The following is a 10,630-nucleotide window of genomic DNA, read 5'->3' as shown; positions in this document are numbered from 1 at the left end:
GCCCAATTAATTTGAACTTTATATTTATTTAATTTAAACAACACCTGGAATAAATTTTCTTTGCATTCACTTATGGTACTTCCACCAATTAGAATATCATCTAAATAAGGAATAGCTTTTGTCCCGAGTAGTATTTGATCTATTATAGATTGAAATACAGACGGCGCTGAACTTATACCAAAAGGCATTCTTGTGTATTTGAACAATCCTCGATGGGTATTTACGGTACATAACTCTTGCGCTGAGTTGGACAAACGTACCTGTAGGTAAGCCCCGGTTAAATCGATTTTGCAAAAATAAATAAAATTCGACAAATTGGCTAGTATGTCATCAATAGCCGGCAACGGATAATGTTCCGTGGAAATAAATCGATTCAATGTAGCTTTCCCATCTAAACAAATTCGAATTGTTCCATCTTTTTTTGGTGTTATTACTATAGGACTAGCCCATGTGGACGTACGTACTGGGACTAAGATTCCGCTTTCCACCATGCTATCTATTTTCTTTTCTACTTTTTCACGAAATTTGAACGGTACAGTGTATGGTTTATGAAATATGGGTACAGCATCTTGCTTAAGGATTATATCCGCTGTAAACCCTTCAATTGCCTGACTGGCATCCCCCGTAATTACGTATGGGTATTTGTGTTGAATTTCAGACTTAAAATTGTGTTGAATAGCATCAATAGACGAAAAATTGAGACTTACCAGTTTTCTCCATTCTGGCATGATTATATCTAAACTTGAGCGACCGAGGAGTGGTGTAAGCACCTTATTTTTTTCTGGTTCTAGAACAAAAATATTTAGCCAAACGAAATTGCCATACCTGTTCCTCACTTGTACTAGTAGCTCTCCTTTCGGACGAATAGTTTGCCCTGACACCGTTTGAAACACCTTTGTCGTCTTCCGCAACTGCACGTGAGAGAGTTTCTCCTCGTACGTCTCTCTCGATATCACCGATTCGCACGCGCCGGTGTCTACCTCGAAACACACCATCACACCTTCAATTTGCAGCTCCATTGTCGCTGGTATATCTGTGCGCGTTGAACTCGCACCGCTGGCACTGCAAATCGTACCGGTGAACTTCACGTTCTGGCACGTTGTTGGTTTCGATGTATCGTCAGCATCTTTCAACTGGTTCAGGTTCATCTGCTCCGTAGCGTCCACGAGCTCAGCCACTCGATTTTTTTTTTTTTTTGACCGACACAACGATGACACATGACCAACCTTTCCGCATGCGTAACACGTCCATTGTTTGGCAGGACAAGATTCTGGGTTGTGAGCCCTACCACATCGAAAACAGTTTTTGTCGCGTTCCGATGAAGGCTTAGATCCCGCATGCGTTGTCCCTTTTCTATTCTGTTTAGCTGGCATTTTCTCTGACGGCTTCCAAGCTGTGCGTGGCTTTAGCGTTGCCAGTTTTGATGCTCCCTGCATCTCTTTACACTCGTGCTCCGCCGCTTCCCAGCTTCTGCCAATCTCACACGCTTTTTCGAAGGTGAGACCTTCTTCGGTAAGGAGTTTAGTGCGCAACCCGGAGTTATGCACCCCTGCTACGAATTGATCGCGTAGCGCTTGTTGCAAAAACGTTCCAAAATCACAAGATTGTGAGGACGCTTTTAGTTCGATAATAAACTCTGTTATTGTTTGACCTATCGCTTGTTCGCATTTGCGATACTTGTATCGCTCTGCCACCACGTTAACTTTTGGGGCTAAGTGCTGTTTCAACAGTTTGATCAGGTCCTTATACGATTTAGAACACGGATCATCTGGCGAACATATTCGTGATGCCATGGAATATAATGATGGACCCGCCATTGTAACCAGCATTGGCACTTTTTTACCTTCTTCTACGTCGTTTACGATGAAGAACTGCTTCAGGCGATTTTCATATTCGTCGAAATTTTCACCAACGACGAACGGTTCCATGTGGCCAAACATTGACATTGCCATTTTTATATGCCCTAAGCCTGACGTTGACGGCTTTGGCTCTTCCCCGTCGGGCATCCTAAGTTGCCTCTGCACACTAACACAGCACTACACCGCACTAATCTCAGACACGAGATCGACTGACTGACCGACTGATAACGATTTGATCCGACGTTGATCAAAACGCACGACTGATTAGAGAGAGGTTTCACAAGTTTACCTTATATCCTCGTCGCCAAAACTGTGTTGTGTTTAAATGTGTTTCTTCGACGTACTGTCGGGGAATGAATCTCGAGATGAGGATTGAGCCCCTTTTATACTAATTCTAACAATAGCCAAAAACAGTCTGCACTCACATTACTATTCTAACTTATACTAATATAGTTCATATCGTATTAGTAGTAGTTCACTAAATAACAGTATGTATAATACGTTGTGGGCAAGCTCACTACACAACTTCTTTACTTAGAGAAAACTGATTGTTTGTTAAAATAACCGAAATACGGAAAATAAATCAAGGAGCTATACGTAAACACGTCTGACTATGCCGATTTGACAGCTGGACTTTTCAAACCGTCATGGGTTCAAGTCCCGAATAGACCGTGCCCCCATACGTAGGACTGACTAACCTGCTATGGTAACAATAAGTCACTGAAAGCCAAGCTCACTTCACTAGTGGGTACAGGCAGGCCTTGACCGACATCGGTTGTTTTGCCAAAGAAGAAGATAAGAAGATCCTCGAAGATGGCATGTAGCATGTGTTTTAGTTTTTGTTTGCTGGCGGCTTCTCACAGTCGGACTCATATTTTCCTATATATTTTCGCCAATTTTCTCACTTAGAGGCTTTCTGTAAAATTTTGAAACCATATATACCACTCAGAATACCACTTTCTTCACTTATTTTTTGAGAGTACTCTTGACTTCTGAAAAAATCAGGCCGATATCTTAACACTTTCTTATGCGTGATATTCTACAACGGATGGCAATCAATCAAAGTTTTTTTTAACAGAATATGATTTTCATTTTAAATTGCTTATCGGTTACTTACTACAATACCTGGGAATGAGAATGATCAGAGGATTGGATATCCATCAGCATTTTACACGAAGAGCTTAAAGTGTAATACGATGTGAACCTTTATTTCCACTTTTTATTTACGCGACGAGACACACTATAAGACGAGCCAAATCTAGTGATGGGTCAAGTAGCACAGTGCTACCACGCACGCATAGCACATCAATATGTGCGAGCACACTTGCTCACTAAACAAAATTGTGGTACCTTTTTTGTGCAATCACACAATTTTGTGGAACCGCACGATTTTGTGCAACACCACATAAGTTTTTACGGCGGCTAATAACGCCTTTACGATGCCCGATTGGCTAGGTAAACCCTGTAATCTTCTTCTATGTATAAAAAAATCTAGTGTCACGGTGTTTGTGGCGAGCAACCTCCGAAACGGCTAGATCATTTTCAACGAAACTTTGCGCACACCTTATGGTGGTATGAGAATAGGTTTTAAGACATAAAAATCGTTCAAATATTACACTAAAATTAATTTAATCATGATTTTCTAATTCCCATACAAAGAGCAGGATTGTTGTTGTGTTGTATGCAGCACTTTGACACTTAGTGTAAGGTGGCTGGCGGTGTATACTCGATGATCGGATCCTGAGATCCCCTATCGACGACGGGCACGATACAAATATCCCAAGTAAAAAAGTAATAATGGAATATTTTAGTTTTTTTTCTGAGTAACTCAGTATGTCGGGCCAGCTAGTGATATTATATAAGATTAAAACTAATAAGAGGGGTGGTCCCGTGGTACAGTCGTAAACTCGAACGACTCAATAACATGCCCGTCATGGGTTCAAGCCTACAACCGTCTCCCCGTAGCATGGACTGACTATACGGCTGCGTGATAATGGATAAACTCTCGAAAGCCTCTATGAGCCGGCAAGACCGCATAGGACGTTACGCCAAATAGAAGAAGAAAAAGATTAAAACTTACAATAACAGCAGTAACAAGATCTTTAATGTCATCGATTCGATGGAACTGATTTCATTTGGCCAAAGTGAATAAAATTTTGTATTTTATATTCAAAATCATAATATTTTAACAATTTTAAACATCAGAAGAAAACAATAACGGGTTATAAGAAAACTGTGCGTAGTATTCTGTTAATATGCAGCACATTTTTCGTACGTAGCCCAACAATTAAGCTCAATTAAAAAAGGATATCACAAAAACTGTCGGCAGAACCAAACCGACGTAGCACGAGAATATAGAACCGCACATTCAATGTGGTAACACACTTACTACAGTTGCGCAAAACTGTGCGCACACAAAATTGTGCTCTAGGTCAAAACTGTGCTCTGCCACAAAATTGTGCTCTGCCACTATATTGTGGTCTATCACAAAATGGTGCTCTACCACAAAATTGTGCTCTACCGCAAAATTTCTTGCGCACAAAATTGCGTCATAACACAAAATAGTGCGCGCACAAAATTGTGCTCTAGCACAGAATAGTGCGCGCACAAAATTGTGCGGTACCACAAAATTGTGCTGTTGCACAAAATCGTGTGGTTGCTCACGGTCTCGCGCCTTCGTCTTCCAGTCCGTTATCCCGGCCTTAATGGCGGATGCCTCCACGCCATCTTGCCACCTCAATTTGGGCCTAACACGCCTCCTCTGTCCTTGTGGACGGCCTAAAAAGACTTTACGGGCTGGGTCGTCCGTTTCCATGCGTACAACATGGCCACCGGAGCCTGGCGAGCTTGATACGCTGTACGACAGTGAGGTCGCCGTACATCTCGTATAGCTCGTCATTATAGCGGCTCCTCCATTGTCCTTCCACACATACGGGTCCAATTATCCTTCTGAGCATCTTCCTCTCGAACGCGGCTAAGAGGGTTTCGTCAGATTTGGACAGTGTCCATGTCTCAGAGGCGTATGTGAGTACTGGTACTATATAGGTACTATATAGTCCCAGCTTCGTCCGTCGCGACAGGTTCTTTGAGGTGAACTGCTTTTTCAGGCTGTAGAATGACCGGTTGGCAGCCAGCATCCTTGCGCGCAACTCAGCTTCCATGCTATTGTCGTTGCTGACCTTTGACCTAAGATAGGTGAATTCTGGGACGACTTCAAAAGTACGTTTACCTATCTGTACATCACGCCTACGTAGATTCTGATTATTTATTGGTAGGCCCGCTGATGTTGCCACCATCAGTTTATTCTTTGCCTCGTTTATCTGCAATCCTAGGATCTCTGCCGCCTGCTCGATCCCTTGGTAGGCTTCTGCTACATAGGAGAGCCGCAAACCAATGATGTCTATATCATCAGCGTATGCCAGGATCTGGGTTGACTTATAGAAGATGGTTCCCGTAGTCTCCACCCTCGAGTCGCGGATGGCCCTCTCTAGCGCCAAGTTGAATAGGAGACAGGCAAGCCCGTCCCCCTGGCGCAGACCTTTGGTGGTAGCAAAAGGTCCTGAGAGTTTTCCATCACCTGGCATGTGACGTTGGTCATAGTCATTCTAACTAGCCTTATCAGTTTGGCCGGGATTCCAAAAGAGCTCATAGCGTCGTACAGTTTTACCCTGGCTATGCTATTGTATGCGGCTTTGAAGACTATGAAGAGATGGTATGTGTCGTGTCTGTATTCAGCCATCTTCTCCAAGATCTGCCGTATGGTGAAGATCTGATCAGTGGTTGATTTTCCGTTTTGGAATCCTCTTTGATAGCTTCCAACTATCTCTTCGACGTGCGGGACAAGGCGATCCTGAAGGATCAGGGAGAATATTTTATAGGCGGTATTCAACACCGTAATACCCCTATAGTTGTTGCAGTCCAACCTACCTCCCTTCTTGTATACGGGGTAGATGATGCCGAGATTCCAATCACAAGGCATCGATTCGCTATCCCACACCTCAGTAACAATTTGATGAATCTCGTTTCCTAGTCGTGCATCTCCATTCTTGACCAGTTCAGCTGAAATTCTGTCAGTTCCGGGTGCCTTGTTATTTTTCAGCCGACGGATAGCCTTTCGTGTTTCTTCTATGCTAGGTGGCATTAGCATGACACATTCTGCTAGTGGCGCTTCTAGCTGTTCGTTTAGCTGGTCGTTGAGTAATTCATCAAAGTACTGAGCCCACCGCGAGAGGACCTCTGGCTGGTTACTAACCAGATCTCCATCCTTGTTGCGACAGCAGGTAACCTTAGGTACAACGTTGTTTCGGTGACCTGCTATCGCTTGGTAAAACTTTCGTGTCGGTCCGTACGCCTCTCTGGTTTGCTCGAGTTCCCGCATGTTTTGCTCTTCCAAAGCATGCTTCTTGGAGCGGTGAACTCGTTTCTCTTCGCGTCTGAGCTGTGAGTATTCCTCTGCGCATGCCTGCGTTCTATGCCGTTGCTGCATTGCTCGGTATGCAGTATTCTTACGTTCGGTCACTTGTCTGCATCGTCGAACCAGCCAGATTTGGTGTTGCCACGACGTGGTGGGAGTATATTTCTTGCACAGTTTATTATTTTTGTTTTTAGAGCGTTCCACCTCTCGCTCGTAGTTTCATAACTATTTTCTGGTAGTAGAGACTCGTCTAAAGCGGCTTTGAATTCCTGTTGGACAGTAATGTCCCTTAGAGAGTCCGTGTTGAGCCGAGGCTGCGTGTTTTCTCCGCCCCCATTGGTGCGGGGGCGGGCGATTCTACAAAGTATCACTAAGCCAACCAAGTAGTGATCGGAATCGATATTGGCTCCTCGATATGTTCTGACATTTAACAGGCTCGACTGTCGTCGGCGGCTTATTAACACGTGGTCGATCTGGTTGAAGGATTCTCCACGCGGGTGCGCCCACGTCATTTTAGGATACCCTCAGCGCAAATTTGGTACTTCCTACAACCAGATTGTTCGCTGCGGCGAACTGGACTACTACCATTATCGTTACTGTGCTCATGCAGACTGTGACAGCCAGTGTATTGGTGGTACATTGGCTCCCTACCGACTTTTGCGTTGAAGTCCCCCAGGATGATAATGAGGTCATGCCTGGGGCACGCATCTATGGTTCTAGCGAGGCGGCCGTAAAAAAGGTCCTTCTCCTCTTCCTCTTTCTCTTCGGTAGGGGCGTGAACGTTTCTTCTTCTTCTTCTTTGGCTCAACAACCGATGCCGGGCAAGGCCTGCCAACACACTTGTGGGATTGGCTTTCAGTGACTTATTGATTTCCCCCCATAGCAGGATAGTCAGTCCTACGTATGGCGGCACGGTCTATTTGGGGATTGAACCCATGACGGGCATGTTGTTAAGTCGTACGAGTTGACGACTGTACCATGAGACCGGCCACGTTTATAAGGCTTATATTAAAGAATTTGCCTCGCATGCGCAGGGTGCATAGCCTATCGTTTATAGCCTTGAAATCCATGATTGCGGGTTTCAACCGGGGACCTACGGCGAAACCCGTTCCGAGCACGCGGTGGCGGTCGTGGCGGCTGTAGTATATGTCGTAGCAATGCTTACCACGCCTGTTCTGCACACCGTTCCCTAGCCACCGAATCTCTTGTAGTGCTACGAGGTCCATGCTCAGTGTGGCTAGGGCGTCATCAAGTTGTTTCAAGGCTCCGGCTTTGCTAAGAGTGCGTACGTTCCATGAGCCCATTTTAATCGTTGTCCGGGGGCACTTATGGGTCGGTATCCATAAGTCCATTTCGTATCCTTCTGTTGCTTTCTGTAGTCAGTTGTTCCGTGAGACTGGGTGGGCCCCGCGCCCACGTGGCCGTTTTATATAGCGTCGGATTGCCCCCCCGACGTTCAGGCACTCAGTTTCCCGGGATACCCACCCTCCTCCTGGTTCGCCATATGGCACCATCCGCCCAAGGGGTTGGATCTAGCCCGTGTACCCAAGCTACGATATATGGAGGCACATGTTACCACTCTGCACGACGATAACATGTTGGAATAGGAGTTGGATGGGAGAGCCTGTGTTATCACTCGGAGGGCTTCGGATCCCATCCCATTACAGAGAAAAAGCTAGTCCTAGAACCTGGAAAACTTTCGTAGCTAATCGAGTAGCTGAAATATAAGATCTAACTCATGGCTTCCAATGGCAACATGTTTCTGGCAAGGAAAACCCAGCTGATATGATATCTAGAGGAGTAGCGGTGAATGAATTCCTCGGTAGCGATCTATGGCGGCATGGTCCCTCCTGGCTTCGTGAACCCAAAGAATCTTGGCCCTTGCAAACCACGGATAACAACCTCATCGTAGAGGACGAATTAAAGGTATCTGTCCTGACAACTCAAGTGACTGAAATAAATCCAATATTTCAACGTTTTTCTGCACTACAACCATTACTTCGCATTTTTGGCTTCTGTTTGCGATTCATAAACAACACTCGCAAATCAAATAAAAGAATATCGCTAATTTTTTTACTGGTAAAGGAGATACAATATGCTAAACGAGCCCTATGCAAAATGGTACATGCTACTGAATTCTCTGTTGAACTACAAGCCTTAAAAAGAAATGAAGGGTTTGCTAAGGTTTCTTCTATTCGACTTCTTAATCCATTTATTGACAACGATGGATTAATACGCGTTGGTGGCCGGTTGCGCCATTCTGATCTGAGCCACGATGCTAAGTATCCCATCCTCATGCCAGCTTTCCATCCTTTCACTCGCCTTCTAATCATGTATCATCATCTGAAAACGATCCACGGCGGAGTGAGCATGACATTATCATATATTCGTGAAGAAATATGGCCATTGAACAGCATGAGAGCCGTTAGAAGTGTAACTCGTACTTGTTTTAATTGTGTAAGAGCTAATCCCATCCCAATAATTCAACCTATTGGTCAATTACCAATATCACGTGTAACAATAAATGAAGTTTTCTCCTGCGTTGGTGTGGATTATTGTGGTCCACTTTATTTGCGTCCATCTCATCACAAGGCTGCATCTCTAAAAGCATATGTATGCGTATTTGTTTGTATGAGCAACAAGGCTGTACATTTAGAACTCGCAGGGGACTTGAGTACCATCACCTTTCTGATGGCCTTGGATCGATTCGTATCACGACGAGGAAAACCGAAAAACATATACTCAGATAATGGTACCAATTTTATTGGTGCAAAGAATGCCTTGCATGAAATTTGTCAATTCCTTCATAAAGATGCTAATAAAATAACTAATCATTTGTCTAACGAAAACATTCAGTGGCATCTAATACCACCACGCGCTCCTAATTTCGGTGGACTTTGGGAAGCTGCAATTAAGGTAGCAAAAACTCATCTAGTTCGGCAGCTTGGCACAGCTCAACTTTCATACGAATCCATGTGTACTCTATTAATAAAAATTGAAGGATTTATGAATTCAAGACCACTATTACCACTCTCACAAGATCAAAATAATTTATCACCTTTAACACCATCACATCTTTTATTACTCAGAGATCCCCAGGCATTGCCTGCAGCCGATTTACAGCATATACCAACTAACCGACTATCCCACTATCAATTCATACAGAAGTTATCTCAAAACTTTTGGCATAGATGGACCAAGAGGTATTTAACATCATTGCATAATCAACGTAACATCAGCCGTAAACAACATAAACTTTCCATAGGCGACTTGGTAATAATGAAAGACGATCAACTACCTCCATTGAAGTGGCCTTTGGCACGCATTGTATCATTGCATTTAGGACCTGATGCTGTGGCACGAGTAGCTACCCTTCGGACCGCTTCTGGAATCATGAAAAGACCAGTCTCCAAGATATGAGCCTTAGAGTGCCACAACGAGGAATAAGTTTTGGGAATTGTTCCCAAAAGGTGGCCGGTATGTTCGTTCCCGATTGTAGCACATCCCTACCATTTTCCCAATTGTAGCCCATCACTACTTTCGCGGATCGCTACAAATTATTTGACGGGTAATAGATCGTTTTCTCATCACTCACACCATTAACAAACATGCATTATAAATAAAGCGGCAAAGCCAAATTCAACTCTCGTGTCATTCAAATCCTCTAGCAAGCAGGACGCTTCGCTCATCTCAAAAACAACTCCTTGGCACACACCAGTGGCAACTCCAAGCAAAACCACCCAGCTTGGTAACACAAAAAGCACCCAATTGGCTCGTTTCAGAGCCACCGATTCTTTATTGAGAACATCAAAAAAAAAAAAATACAAAACACAACGTAGGGTTCCGTACCAAACAATATATATATATAATACTATAATACTATATACTAATAATATAATGTAATACTCGTACGACTTATCGACATGCCCGTCATGGGTTCAAGCCCCAAATGGACCGTGCCGCCTTTCGTAGGACTGACTATCCTGCTATGGGGGGATCAATAAGTCACTGAAAACCAAACCCACAAGTAGTGTGGTACAGGCAGGCCTAGACCGGCAACGGTTGTTGAGCCAAAAAAGAAGAAGATATATATATATATATATATATATATATATATATATATATATATATATATATATATATATATATATATATATATATATATATATATATATATATATATATATATATATATATATATATATATATATATATATATATATATATATAACTCGTTATGCCCGGAGGAATAATGTAGCCTGTCGTGCACTCGATCGCTCTCTTTGCGTTCAATCTTCACCCAGCACGGTTCGATAATAAAGTGTGTTTAAAATAAATAAATTATAACGACTCATAA

The sequence above is a fragment of the Anopheles merus genome, chromosome 2R (assembly GCF_017562075.2).
Source record: "Anopheles merus strain MAF chromosome 2R, AmerM5.1, whole genome shotgun sequence".
In the NCBI taxonomy this organism is placed as follows: Eukaryota; Metazoa; Arthropoda; class Insecta; order Diptera; family Culicidae; genus Anopheles; species Anopheles merus.
The sequence above is the reverse complement of the archived record's forward strand: the minus strand, read 5'-3'. Positions refer to the sequence as shown.